Below are 15,086 nucleotides of genomic sequence, written 5' to 3'. Positions count from 1 at the left end.
CCCAAAGCAGGCCAAAAAGACCATCAGGCTTCCTGCAGGAGAGCAGCCAGGTAGATTTTGAGGCATTTTGAGGTGTTCTGGACAATCCTAACAAGAGAGGTGCTGTACCAACACTGTTGGCAGCCAAGTGGTGACTGTAGAAGCAGTGGAGGTTACATGTGAGCAGTGAATTCACTTAAAATGAAGTGAAAATCCCACAGCAGTGCCACTGAAGGCCTGAGCAAACTTCAGCAATACCCAGCCCTGAGGGACTGCTACGTGCCCTGGAGTGAATTGTGTTTTTAAAGCTTTTCCTTGCATAAAATGGGAAGCTTGATAGTGCCTGTTTCTAGAAGCAGGCTTCCATATACTTAGGTGCAGTGCACTGTGCTGTGAGCTGATAGTGATGTGAATGGTGGTTTTCGTTGTTGTTTTGGTTTGTTTGTTTTTGAAATTTAGCAGATCTACAGACCTTGGCTATCACGAGAGTCACAGTCAGTGCCTTGAAAAGCTGTAGGAGCAGAGAGAGTGATGGAAGTCCTTCAGCATTTTATTTTCATGTGCACTGTTAGGGAATGTGCTATTAGAAGCAAAATTGATTGTGATATATACAATTTGCATATTTGAAATAAGTCTGATAACGCATATTTTTCCATTCTTAATGGATTAGAGAAGAACTACCAGTATATTTGATTCCTCTGTGACAACATGAGGAGAGAATTCAAGCATTAAATGGACACAGCAACTGTAAGTGTCACTTTGGGGGCCGGGGGGAGGAGGGGGTGTACACTAAAAGTCAATAATCCCCCCTTATCTAGGCCTTTGTGAGTAGCATTTGAAAGCAAAAACAGTGCTTCTGCAGAATTTGCAAGGAGTTTTACTTTTAAAACCAACAGGAAGCCCAGTGCTTCCACTTAACCTATCCTAAGGTAAGTTTCTGTTTATCTGTGAGCGTGAAACAAAAAAATACCTTAACAGACATTATTCTGTTGTATTTGAATTCAGTCTGTTTATGCTCCTTGCAGGCAAATCTAGTTTAGATTCCTTTTACTGATAAATTCACTTTGGGGTTATATTATCATACTTTTAAATTAATAACAGTTCAAATAATTGGATTTGGACTTTTGTTTTCTCCAAGCCTTTTCTATCACCGTGGTCAACATTTTATAGTAACTGTTGTCTTGGTGTTGCACTGTCTAGTACACCATTGCTTCATCACCTCTGTAAAAATTAAATATAAATACATAAAATGTTATTGCTTAGTTTTAGTTAGGAAAAAACAAAACACAAGTATATCAAAGTGTAAGTGCATACATATAGATGAACAAGGTGGGGTGCTAGAAAACGAGTAAGGTTCTTGTGATTTTAAAGCCCAATCTTAAATTTGTTTAGCTTATTCGTTGTTGTCTTTCATTGTTTGGTATCAAATATAAAAGTTACAAATGTTTCCATTTTCTTAAAATGTGTATTAGTGAATCACACTGGTTCATGATTTTGTATGCTAGATGCTAAAATCATGGCATAAAGGTTCCTTTTATTACCTTACAATACAAACAACTGTGTGCTGCTAACGCTAAAGCAGTGGGTCATGCTGTCTTTAGGTGCCACCTGGTGGAATTTTTGCAGCATGCTTAGGGTGTTGTGTTGCCTTTTTAATGCATCAGTCAAACCAAAATACGTACTGAATACAGAAAACGTTGCCACAAGAATCAGAAGTTAGAAATACAGAGATTAGATAAAGAAGATGACTAGGAGTGCAAAGGCTGTAGCAGAGCCATTCGACTGTAATTCGACCTTTATACTATGGGTTTCTGAGATTTCCAATTCTCAGAACTCCTAAAAATTTTCTCCTTCTTGTAATACATAATTAGCGGTAGCCTCTTTACTGCACAACAAATTGTGGTTTTGGTCATGATATTTTCTAATTAAGTTGATGACATTATAGAGTTACTGCCTTGCCTTTTTGAGGGAATGCTGTCAATATATTTTGGGTTTAATTCTTGTAATTGCACAGGTATCTTGGATTAATGCTTGGCTGTTTTTGTAAGCTCCAGGGTCATATTAAATAGCAAAAAGGTTCTTAGAATTTTATAGTAGAATATTCAAGACTATATATCACCATCAAAATGCCTTCAAGAGTTCATCAAGTGAGCTATTGCAGAGGTAGTCCCATGGGAGAAAGTATGGCTGTTTTGCTTAATGAAAGTTTAGAAACACATTATTTCCTGGATAGGCCTCAGGAATAATGTCCTTTTCACATGCCCACACAGGGGCTACCTAAAGCATAACTCTGCATGATAAAGCAGGATGGTACTTTGAATGCTGTCTTCCGCGAGCAGGTGAGACTGCAGGGAAGGGAGAAGAAAACCTTCCATCTGTTTGCCTATTAATCTTGGGTTAAGCAAATGAATGCGTTGTAGATGGACATTTTATGTAGTTAAGCTGATCATAAATAATAAAAGATCAATTTTGAGACAAAAATAGTATGTGTGGACTTTGTAGGCTGGCAATTGCAGTATGGAGAATAAGTATATGGATGTCTTCCAGTAGAGGGAGTAACATACATACACTTGGTAGTGTCTTACAATTTAGTAAGTTTAGCACATTTGTGTCTCTATTTGTGTGTTGATATTTGAAGTATTAGAAATGAATGGTTATTAAAATGTTAATTTTGGAGAAGTAAGTCTTTATTTATCCATAAGTCTTTTATTTAGTTATACCCAGCAAAGACAGTTGTGACAGTATTCTAGCCACCACTCTACAGTACTTAAAACTGCTTTGGCAAAAGTCTTTTGAAAGGCCTTTATGCTAAAAGAAGTTAAAGATAATTGATGGAAGTTACAGACTCTGAGGGCAGCTAACACATACTCACGTTTGCAACACAGGCGGTGCAGACTGCAGTGTCAATGAGAACATGAACAGTTCAAACGAATGGCAAACTGTTGACTGCTTGCATCACCATTCAATCTATACGGGGATTTCACATCTGTGTGGGCATTCTTTTGTACCAGACATATGAAATGATATTCAGGAGAGTGCTTTCTGTTGGCTTTGATATTTACAGTGTGGAAGTTAGAGCTGCTTGCAAACATACAGATTAAATACTGATATTCAGAAGAGTACACGTATGTGAATCTGTAAGAATCTGTAAAAGCCACTGAAGCTAAAACTTTCCCACTTTTACAGTGGATTTTGTATGGCAGTAAAGAAGGCAGATTTTCATCACTGCGAGATACCAAGAAAAGTTGCGCGTCAAAAAGTTAAATAATGAAGTAAAAGTTCAATCTAAAGCATATACTGTTCAATTGCAGGTTTTCTGCTCAGTTCGAACTTGTGTTGGTCTTCCAGCATGGATATTCTGCTATCTCTTGTTGATATCAGGTTCCAGCAATTCAGGATTGACGTGTTTGTCCTACCCTAAGCTCTTCTTCCTTCCTTATTAACGAGCTTCAGTCTTCCAGTCACTTACGTCTATATTGTGTTAGCACATTCAGATATCTTTCTGTATAATATGCCCTTCAATGTTTCTTCTAATCATTTTGTCTTCTGAAAATCAGTTCAGAGTACAACTGATGGAATTGTTTTCCTTTCTCATTATTTTTGGCACATCTACCCCGTGATCATTCCCCCCACTTCTGCATCTGACTCTTGTCATTCAAGGCTTTTCACAATTTAGTACTGACCTTTTTAGATATCTTATTATCCTGGTGTTCCTGGCTGTTTTCATATGTTTTATACCAAATTCCCACATTCAGTACCCAAATTTTCAGCCTTTATTGCCCATCATTTAGATTCTACATCAAAAATGACTGTCTTCTCAAACCTACTCTTTCCAAGGAAAAGCCTTTTAGAAGTCCACACAGGAGCTGCTATATTATACTTCAGATCCTTGTGTTTGCAGGCATGGATCTGTGACTCTTCTGCCCCTATGTTAATATCTCTTCCTTGTGTATGTTGCGTGTCACATTCATGCCATTTGCCACGCTGTTTCTTCATGAGAAGAAGAGTCCCACTATGTGAACTATTGCACTGCATCTAATTTGTCACTTGTTGCTCTTTCTTTATGTTTAGAGCCCCTTCCAGAAGGCCTCTCTTCTCTGTGTTTGAAAAGCAGTTGATGCTGTTGGACCCAATCCTGATTAGGACGTGTGACTGCTACTACAGTATATTAGTATAAATCATAATAACTTGAATAAGTTGATCTATATTATTTGCTATTAATGTAATTATTTTTACCGAGTTTGTAATTTGTACGATTTATTAGTGAAATTCTTTTCAGAAGTATGCTGCTCCCCTCACTGCTGAGCGTGTCTGGTCTGCTAGATTTATCTCATTATAAATAGCCCTCTGCATCCTGATTTGTATTGTTGTAAAGTCTTGAAGCACTGTGCCAGCAAACTTAAAATTAACAGTGAACAACTAATTAACGATTATGCAACTTGAAAGCAGTGCTAATTAAAAAAAGTTTTTAAGGGATGAGGTTTTCAGTTGAAATACAAAATAAGCCAGAGACTTGCGTGCCTAAAATAGAAGTTTGGACCAACGAGCAGAAATGCAAAAAAGCAGTAGCTGTATAAGAAACAATTTTTTCATTTTCTCTTCAGGTAACTCTCTCCAAGTCTTTGGGATCAAAAGAAAATTCACTGTTTTGGATAGAAATTGTAAATCAGTGTATATTGAAATTGTCATGGTGTTTCAGTCATTATATGTTGGAGCGTGTTCTGTCATGGAGATTTTGGCTTAGAGATCATGACTGTATCAAACATGACTGTTGTCTGAAACAAGATAGAAATTGTCTGGAAGACTTCGCATTACTTGCTTAAAAGCATTCAAGTCTGGTAGTTGGGGGAGCTCTGCATGCTTTGTGTCATTTTTCTCGTTTTTATCTCTTATGTCCTCTTCTTCCCTAGAATGTCAAGATTTGGAGTTCAGTGGCTTCAGAAGTGGTTTAAACACTATGTTTTTACAAGAAAAAAAGTTAGGAAGGTGCATAAACTGAATAAAGTAGTGTTAAAAACTGATTTGTTTGCAGGCTCTCTGAGAAGATCTTTTGAAGTTGTCTGTTTTCATGCATTGTATCTTACCTATAAGTATCTATGTAGGACGATGGAGAAGTCATGAGATTATTTTTGATACAGCAGAGTTATGGCTGCATTTTAATTCAGCAGATGGTACTTGGATTATCTGTATTTGCCTTTGAATACTGATGGCTGCTGCTTCTTTAAACATGAATCTTTGTCAAACCTTGCAACTAAGTATATCTCTAGGATGACCTCTTTTTTTTAAGAGATGTTATTTTTGATCGTGTGTCTCTTTTCTGGAAATCATATTGTCTGAGGAGTATGTTTGGAAATCTAAAGGAAGTAATGAGATCTTGAGATCTGTGGAGAGGGAAGGCTGAATTCCACTGAGCATTAAACTGGAGATCTGGGTTCAGTACTACCTCACACTTAGTTTAAAAAGAAAAAAAAAAGGCACAGTCACTACATAAAAAAAATTAAAGAGAGCCCAATCTGTGTCAGCTTTGAGGTAATACAAATAATGAATAATCCGGAAGGAAGCCTTGCACCTTGCTTCTTGCTATTTATATGCTGTACTCCAAACTTTTAAAATTCATACTGCAGTGCCATTTCATCTTGGCTCAATAAACACTAATAGGTTTGGCCGTAATAAAGATTATTCACAAGTAAATGTGTTGCAACAAAATGTATTGTATAGATGTGCAAATATAAAGAGATTGCATAATGTGATGTGTATCAATAAGAATTACTTAGTATAATTGCAATAGCTATTTAAGGTATAATCTAAGTAGCATTTAAACATGTACATAGAAATGTTCTTATAGATAATTAAGATGCAGACTTTATTCCTATCTTCGAATCTTTGGTTTTGATGTAAGATGTGTTTGTGTTTTGGGTCAAGGAGTTATATTTTCTTTATCTTCCAGTTTTTATTTGTGTGTGTGTGTGTGTTTGTTATTTGCTTTATCTTCCCAAATTTAAATTGAAGGAAGAGATCTGTGAAAACATGTCCTGGATAAAAGGAGAGCTTTCTTTTTGTGAGGTCCGTATATTTACGAATTTTGAACGCAAATAGTTACATGAATGTATTATTCGCAGAACTACCCATTATGAAAGCCAAGGACTATCCAAGCCTCTTGATTATGGAATCACATAACTCATGCAAATTTGATACTTAATGAACAGTAACATTACTAATTTCAATGTGAAAGTTTGGTTATACAGTGCTGAATATGTAGTCCTCAGTGAAATTCCCATGTTTTAGCTGCTGCTACTAAAAGACAAAACAAACAAAAACTACACAAAAGAAGCTATTTGTAGTGCGCTATAGTGAGGTATGTTTATTCTGTTTTTCTTCTATTAACTGTTTTGGTGTACCCTGACCTGGAACATACTCGCAAGATTATAGTTTGTAAAAGTGGATGTAGGTTAAGTTTACCTTTTTTATTTTGTTTGGATGTTTGTTTTAAAACAAGCTCCTGTGTTCATTCCAAATTTTGACATTTTGGTTTTGAATGCAAAATGTATTTGCCCACTCAGACTAGATTTCTTTCAGAGAAGACTCAACTGGAAGACCTACTTTAAGAGTGCATGAAATATGTGCTGGTCCATAATGATAAAAACAGGGCCTGAACAAATATATAGGCTACAAAACAATGAAATTCTCCATTGCATACTAAGCACGCATATACCGCCAAAGCTTCCTGAAGAAGCTTCTCAAGAAGCTCAGGCAAAACCTGAAAATGCTTCTCATCCCAAATAAAGGGCCAAGCAGTGCAGGCAGTGCTGTAAACCACAAGACCTCAGATCTTTGTGAAGTACACACAGTGTACAAAAACGTACAAAGTACAGAGTTGTGTACTAATTCCTTTCCTGCTTGTTTTTGTATGCCTTTTTATTGCCTTACTTCTGTATTTTATGCCTACAGAGAGTATAAACTAGTATAAACTAGAGCCCCAGTGAAATGTTAGCCCTTTCTTTAAAGGGATGAAAGTTTCTCTGGAAGGTAGAGTAACCTACATGGGATCTATAAACAGAAGGTGAGTTTCTATGAAAAATCAAAATTTCTTTGAATTTAATTTCCGCTTACCAGCGGTAATCATAATGTCATTCTTAAGTGCTGGAAGTAGTCTTAGGTGGATTTCTAAGGTTTTTATTAATTCTACAGCAAGATAAAGGATGGATTGTGTAGTTTGTTTTTCCTGTCATGAAATAAAGGAGGTTGATCTCTGTCACTTAAATAAATATTTTGTAATGTGCTAGGAGTTGACACAGTCATAAATCTGTGTATTTTGAGATGCTGATGTAGTATGTAGATCTCAAAATTTATTTGGGAGTTTTTATGCAAGGCCTCTCAAATTCAGGTGGATTTTAACTTGAATATACCTCTGCTCGTAACTTAATTTAAACATGCATTAATAGAAAAAGCCTTGTGTGAATCTGTAAGATTTGTTCTTTATCAGTTTACACTATACATGGCGGCTATGGTCTGTGCTAAAAACTTGTGATATCTTTAAGAATTAGCATTGTGTGAGATGCATTTTCAGAACTGTGTAAATATTACTGGCATATAAAAGGAGTTTTTATTCATATTTGACATGCTTGCCAATAGTTACTGTAAAAGACAGGCTTCAGTTATCCACGGGATCAGGATTGCTGCAGTTTAGAGATGTAGATGGTTTCTAATTATAGCAGCGTTGGGACGTGAATGGTCTCTGACTCACTAATAATTTTCTTCAGAGCTGCAGCCCATCCTATCAAGGATTGTGAAATCATATCAGTGAGTACAATCTGCTCTACTTACATTAACTACTTAGAATAATGGAGACTGGCTCATGCCAAACACAACAGTACAATGATTGCAGTGAAACTGTATTATAATGGAACACTGTGTTTCATTAAGAGGCATTTTCATTATACAGCTTGGCTGATTCAGAGCAAGGATGTCATTCACGTATTCCGGTCCAATGTGGCTTGCTAGCCATTACTAGCACTGCGCACTGATGAACAGAAATTATGATAAAGGTAGCATTTTCTTTGGAGCTATTTAATGCTGATTTTTAAGTGTACAAACAAGATCCATATTACATAAACAGGAATAGCACCTGGCATCTTTTGACTGAATATTTAACTTTCCTTTTTCCTAAACAGGTTAGACTAGATGAATTTTAAACAGATATGCAGTTAGGCCACTATTTACCTCAGGGAAAAAACAAGACCTTATGTTTTAGCCATGTCATAGGTTTGGGGAAGACCATGGTCTGTCATTGAATTTTTTTCTTTGCAAGGTGCAAGAATGTAAGTATCTGAAAGACTTTGGAATATATCAGTAGTATATCTTGGCTAAAACAGATTCTGTGCAATTCTATCTGCAGCTGCTGGGACCTCATTCGCTTTTCTGGAAGATAACTTTACGGCTAGCTGGTTGGCACAGCAATGCTTTTGGCAGTTCTTGCTGTATATTTCTTTCCATAGTTTATCACAAAAAAGCAAATGATCCAGCAGAGAGGTTAACCCAGTGTGTAAAAGAATCTGAAGGAGGTAACAGTAGATTACATCAATAGCAAAGTATCTTTTATATCTTTTTTTTTTTTTTTAATTATTAAAGGAATGCCCATCTGCCATCACATCTAGCCAATTATGGTAGTAAATGGGGGAGATCGAACAGATCATTAAGCACCACTGTCTGTAAGAGCAGATGTTGACCGTAATCACTTAGCTCCTAGAGAACCACCTTTGTCTGAAACCGGTCTCTCAGTACTGGGCAGATGTAATCCATAAGTTAGTGAGTTTCAGACAGTACCTGTGTTTCGAGGCATTGTCACACTCAAGAACAGATTATGTGATAAGTATTCCTCTCACAAATACCAATTCTGGTGGATAGCCTCTTGTAAAATGATCACTTCTGACAAACAACTTTTAGGCAGGCTTGGTGCCTGTGGTCAGTGATGCTTGCGGTGGATGCAAAGCACTGGAGTAAATCTCTGGAAGTCCGTAGGGTGGAGGCAAGTAGAGATCATGCAGCCTCTGACCGGGGGGAGAGATGAAGAGAGGTAGGGCTGGGCTTTTTATACTAAGAAGGCTGAATTAGAAAGGAAGCCCAGAAGACATCTTGCAGTTAGGTACATCAAAGCGATTTTTAAAAGATTATTTTCTAGATGAATTTATTAGAATAATTTGAAAAGTTTAAAGCTGCTAAAGGGAAATGATTGGGGGTTTTCCTCCCTTGCTTAACCTTTGGTTAAAATACGTTTTCCTTAAAGCATTACTATTCTTTCATTGGGCTTCTTACTATATAGGCAGGTCTGTTACTGTCTGGTTTTGACTGCTTCTTGGAAAAGTAACTTTTCACATTTCTCCAATTCACTCTATTGTCTGAATACCCTAATACAATGAAAGACGAGCTTTCAATTAATTTAGGGGTGCCTCTGATGCTTTCTTACTTTAAAGATTGAATTGTAGCATGAATACAAAAAGGGGCACCTAACTTAGGAACGCTTTTTGGGGAGGAGGGGCTAAATACAGTGAAGGCTCATGCTACAGCCACCAAATGACAAAAATAACAAAGAAGGCTGTTGTCTATGAAAATGACCTATATGGTAATAATTGGGGAAGGGGAAAAGGAGGAAAAAGCACATAAATAAGGGAGCATAGATTTTTTTTTAATTATTATTGTTTTAAAAAAAATAAGGCATTTTATATAATCTGTTTTGTTGAAAAAGAAAAGTGAATGTCCAATTCACAAGAATTTTCCCAAGACCCAGAGATAAATTGTGGGGAAGAACAGCGTGGCTGTCACAAATAGGTACCTTCTTCTGTCATGCAGTGGACTAGTGCAACAAGGGGCTCCTTCCTGAGCAGGGCTGAAGAAATTGCTTCATGGCTGGTAAATTTAAAAATTCTGAGAGATAAAATACAAGGCAGCTGCAATCAGCAATGTTGCACTAGCAACAAATAATTCTGTGCTTCACTGTTTCTTTGAAATGTCCTCTACCAGACAGTCATAAATGTTTTGACACCTGTGGCACATTTTCCTCCTTGGCTCTTGACAAAGTTCAGAATAAGAATGCTAAAACAAACCAACCTAACACGGCTGTGGCTAAGTATCATTTGAAGTCATCGGCTAAGGAGGTATTTTCCTTTATAGCCCACATGAAAGTTGACTAAAAATAATCTTTGGCCCAATTATAGTGAAATAGCTTCAGCATTGCAGTGCTGGCTGGAGCCTTGTCTCACTGGTGATCATATTTCCTCAGGCTTCAGTACCATTTCTGTGGATGACATACGGCAATGTATCATCAAAGCTCAATCCTTTACAATTAACCAATAGTTATTTGGTGGCATCCTGTCATCAATTTATTAAAATTAGAGGATTCGTACCTGTAAAAATACCTTGCACATAATCAAACTTCAAACCAGATGTACGATCCTTCTGGTAAATAAATGCTTCTTGTATTAAGCTGCATCTCAGTGAAAACATTTGTGAAGCAGTGTAATGTAACAAATCATATCCAACATAAACAGATGATATGCATCATCAGTGAAACAGGATGCATCTGGAAAATGGTGTTATGAAAGTAAATGTATGATTTCAGCAGATTGGATATTTCTAATTAGCCCTGAATAGTGCATTTTCGTGGATAAGTGTATATCCGCGTAATTAAACGTGTAGTGCTTTCATAGTTCATGATGGGTGCTCTTTCCTTTTATTGCCAGCAGATGTCTCTCTTGAATACTGCATGGCAGGACAATTGTTAAGCTTAAGGCTGATTTAAGGTCCTTGCCTAGGTCGCACAGCTGTTAAGTGCCTCATTCTGGCTGGTTCCCAATTAACTGGAATTGTCTTCTGCTCCGCGCAGCAATGTGGCTGTGCACACAGAAGACGAAATATATCGAGTTAATGGTATCAAGAATGAATGTGCACAAATGTCATCAAAGTGTGCTTCAGTTCCATAAAAAATAATAATAGAATGATGCCCTGCAGGAAAGACAATTTGAAAAAATCTCCTTTGATTTTACTAGTGAAGGATATTACAAAAAAGCAAGGGCTCAGACAAAGCTTTAAAAAAAAAAGGCAAAAAAGATCTCCCTAAAGTGTAGAGAAAATGTTTTTGAGTAATTTCATTATTATACCAAACAAGGGCCATTTTGGATCCTATTCCCTAGTTCATATTCTGAATTAAAATAAGAAATTAGTCTAAATAGGGGTGGCAAATAGTAAAAACTCTTGGATTTCACCTTACTAATACTGAAGGAAGATTCTGAATGACAAGGTGTTTTTGAGGAATTTGAAAAGCTTGAGCAAGATGGAATTTGAGTGAGTCCAGTGCACAGTAATGGGAAGGCCTTGAAGAGGGCAGCTGCTGCTGTAAGGCGCAGACCGGTTGCTAAAGAGGACCAAGCAGTGGAATCTGGGGCAGGAAACTCCATGGTGAGGAGATGCTGAAAGATGAAAGCAAGGCTAAAGAGTGTAAGTTGTCTTGTTACTACGTGAGGAATAGATCAAAGATGCACATAGTTGGAATGCCAGCTGCTGTGTTGGGTGGCAGAACCTTGGCTGTGTTAAAAAGGAGTGGGCATGTTGTCTGCTGGAGGTCCAGAGAGAGAAGTCACAGTGGGTGTTCCCTAGTTATGGAATACAGTTTGGCCAATAAATGTGGAAATTAATTAGTATATGTTGCAGAAGGAGTGGTCTGAAAATGAGGAGTGAAGAAGACTTGGATTAACTAAGGACTTTCTCCTTGTTAGCACAGCCTGGTCCCCAGGAAAAGGTTCACAAGAAGGGTAAGAAACTTGAGAAATGGAAGGGGTTATTGAGTGCTGAAAATGGGATGAGGAAAGGTTCAAGTTTTTAACATAATATAAATGTAGGTGTTGTCTCTAAGCAAACATCATGCAGTGTTAGCACCTTAAAAATACATGTCACTGAAATGCAAGTACACTTTACATACAGCTCTCAGTAACAGTTGGGATGAAGGGGGACTGTGAGGGCAGAGATGAATTTGCCTAGCAGGAGACCCAAGTCATGTTCCTCACTGAACGCTTCGGGTGCGCGTGAGTGGGGTGCTCGAGCAGCGAATCTAGTCTGCTGCCTGACATTAACGGTTAGTCTAGTGAGATCTTTTCTTTTAAAATATGCACTTCTGGAAAATCAGTTAGAAATGAAGTCTGATAGAAGCCCTAAAGAAACAGGCTTTGTATTTTCAGCCTTTTTTAATACAAACCCTTTAGGAAATTGTGACACATCTCCAAAAGGATAGATACTTCAGAAGTGCACTGCTAGAAATAAATTCTTTTATTGTGTTTTGTATTACTTTTCAAGTTCTTTTAGCTTCTTTTATGAAAAGCTATTTCTCTTTCACTGTGAGAGTGTTTCTGAGGGAAATACGTATCTGATATCAACAGATTCCACATAGGGTTGTTTAAGGGATATGTGTAGTTTCTGAGGGCAAAAAATCCATTGTAAGGAAAACTAAAGTTCTTTTTTAATGAATCACAGTGTAAGAACAAAGAGGCCCTTGATAACTTTGCAACCAAGAAAAGGAAAGAGTCTTATTTCTAAGCCTGTAAGCAGGAACTTTGTAAGTCCAGATTTCTAGATATGCAGAAGGAAGAAAAATTACCTGGATGGCAAATTGTCTTTAAAATAAATGCAAAATGGATGTCTGTTTTCATAGCTAGGCTTGCAAAGGGAATTTTCCTTAGAGTTTTAACCTTTAAGAGAGGCCATTTATGGCTGCTGTCCCGCTACATCCTTCTGCTCTGTATACTCCTGGAAATAGTGGAACATCTCTCTTGAAATTAACATAATTTTTGTTGGAAGCTGTATTTCTGCACAGCTGGCCAGACCTTATTCCACTTGTATGTGTATAGGGAATATCGCACAAAATACTGACTGTGGGTTAAGGATAAGTAATTGCTGATCAAGAATTTGGTTAAATTGCTGATCACAACGTTAACATTAATTTACTGCATGCTTTAGTGGGAAGGGATTGGAAAGTGCCACAAGGAGAAACTTTGCTTCCTTGTCTTCACTGTGTACTGTGGAAGTCCAAATCACTTGACCTGAACTGGCAATCTGTCTCTGGAATTAAGGCAAGAGAGTACGGGCATTTGGGTCATAACGTCCCTGTTGTGTTGACCTCCCCGTAGTCTCATGCTGCTTTTCCCTCTCTGAATAGAAATGCAGATGAACAGATGTTCATTACTGCTGTGGATTTTAAGACACTGGAAGTGATGTCCAGGCTTTAAAACATGGACGGTCAATAAATTTATGACCATTGACAGAACTGCAGTTTGCAAAGACTGAGGAAAATGTTAATCAATGCTCAGAATCCCTGCTGGTGGCAAAAGGAGTTTTTTGCTTTTCTACTGTACTGCACAACTGGTACATCCATCTTCTGTTTCATCTTCAGATGTGGTCAGTATTGGATGGCACAAAGGTTTGGTCTGAGGCACTGACCTGTTCTGTGGGCATCTGAGAGCCCTTTTAGGTAGTATATGTGGGGAATATTTCCTGCTGTTGTTTTCCCATGGCCACACTATTCCCAAAACACTGTTACGACCCTAAGTATTTTAAACCAAACACGTAAAAATAATCTCATAGTCAGGACTATTTTGATGTTTAGATAGCTATTAGATAGTGAAAAAGTTGTGCGTTCTGGGTAGGTAGATGTTTGGATTCAAATGGCAGAGAATGACAAGGGCAACAAGCAGTCCCTCTCAGTTTATGGATATAGCATTACAGAAGTATGTCCTCATGTAGAAGGGGCAGGCTCTGGGTCAGAGAACTACCTATCCCTGCATTTTTCAGTGTCCTGTAGTGGTCATCGGTCTAAGCACTGTATTCCATGGACATTTTGAAGTGAATGAGGATCTTTTTATTAGCAGCAATAAAGGTTAAGTCAGACTTTTTACCCATAACTTACTTACTGTAGATACATCAAATTGTCTTAACTTTTGTATAATTGCAAAATAACTCCTGTTCTAGAGTTACCTTTATCTAGGGGAAAAAAAATGCTGGAAACCAGTAGAAAAAAACAAAACAAAACACACATTTAAGTTGAAATGTCTAGTAAAATCAGCTTTACAAAGCTACCTAGGATTGTTTAAGTTATTAACACTGATTGATTTTACAAACCATTGTTTTTTACCATACGAGATTTTGTTTTCCTTTTACATTTCATTTACCTCTGAAGTTAAAGTAGATATGCCTCTGGGTAGAGACAGTTTCTTTTAGATCATTTCTTCTCAAGACCACAATGTAGTTTGTGGTTTCAATATTGCAGAAAAATATTGAGTTAAAATAAATCTCATTTAAAAATGCCCTATAGTAGTATTTATTATAAATTGTGTTGTTAAAAAGATAGAAATAACTTGTAATATTTTGTCAAATCTATTGTATATAAAATTTGCCTTTGAATTATTTGCTAATAGAATTTCTAAATGGCCCTAGAAGTGTGATACCAAGCAACAAGAGCCAAGAAACTCCAAACTAAGGATGCCATTATTCAATGTTTCATTCACTTAAAGATAAATCAAAGCGAGCATTATTTCTCTGGCCTTCATAACTAACTGTGTGTTCAACTGCTAATATATTATTTTAATATGATTTTTGTCAGTGTCTACAAATGTCATATGATACAGTAGTCTAGTAACTACTGCCTTAATACTTAGGCTAAAGTTAGTAAATAGATACTGCAGTCACAAGTTGTCCTACTTCCTAATTATTCATCTGAACTTCCTTTGTCATTTGTATGCTAAAATACCAGAACCTGCTTGTTAGAAACATTTTTTAAGGTTGCTATGAAAATGGATTTGGTAATAGAAAAATGACAGAAATAAACACAATCGCTTATGGTGTTTTCCCTTCTGGAAATATCCAGACCATAGCAGAAGTCATGTATGTGTTTGAAAGCATGAAAGGAAAGCCGAAGCAGCAGTGGGAGCTGTGTGTTTTGAAGGTATGTGGATGGGAAACAGGCCTGTCTGCTTGATCTGTTCCTTCAGGCAGGGGCTGGATGAGAAAAAGCTCCCCAAGATAAAGAAGAAATAATGTTGCTTTTTCAAAACAGCAGAAAGCCACGA

At 37.1% G+C, this 15,086-nt stretch overlaps 1 long non-coding RNA gene across 1 annotated transcript; it reads left to right on the top strand.

Moving 5' to 3' along the window:
* Positions 1 to 296: 296 nt before the first annotated feature.
* On the top strand, positions 297 to 5,431 carry LOC118168303. Its single transcript, XR_004751481.1, has 2 exons — positions 297 to 726; positions 4,051 to 5,431. It is a non-coding gene; the product is annotated as an uncharacterized LOC118168303 (long non-coding RNA).
* Positions 5,432 to 15,086: the final 9,655 nt, after the last annotated feature.

The sequence above is a fragment of the Oxyura jamaicensis genome, chromosome 5, assembly GCF_011077185.1.
Source record: "Oxyura jamaicensis isolate SHBP4307 breed ruddy duck chromosome 5, BPBGC_Ojam_1.0, whole genome shotgun sequence".
NCBI classification, from domain to species: Eukaryota; Metazoa; Chordata; class Aves; order Anseriformes; family Anatidae; genus Oxyura; species Oxyura jamaicensis.
Note: the sequence above shows the minus strand (reverse complement) of the source record. Positions and strands in the feature narration are given on the sequence as shown.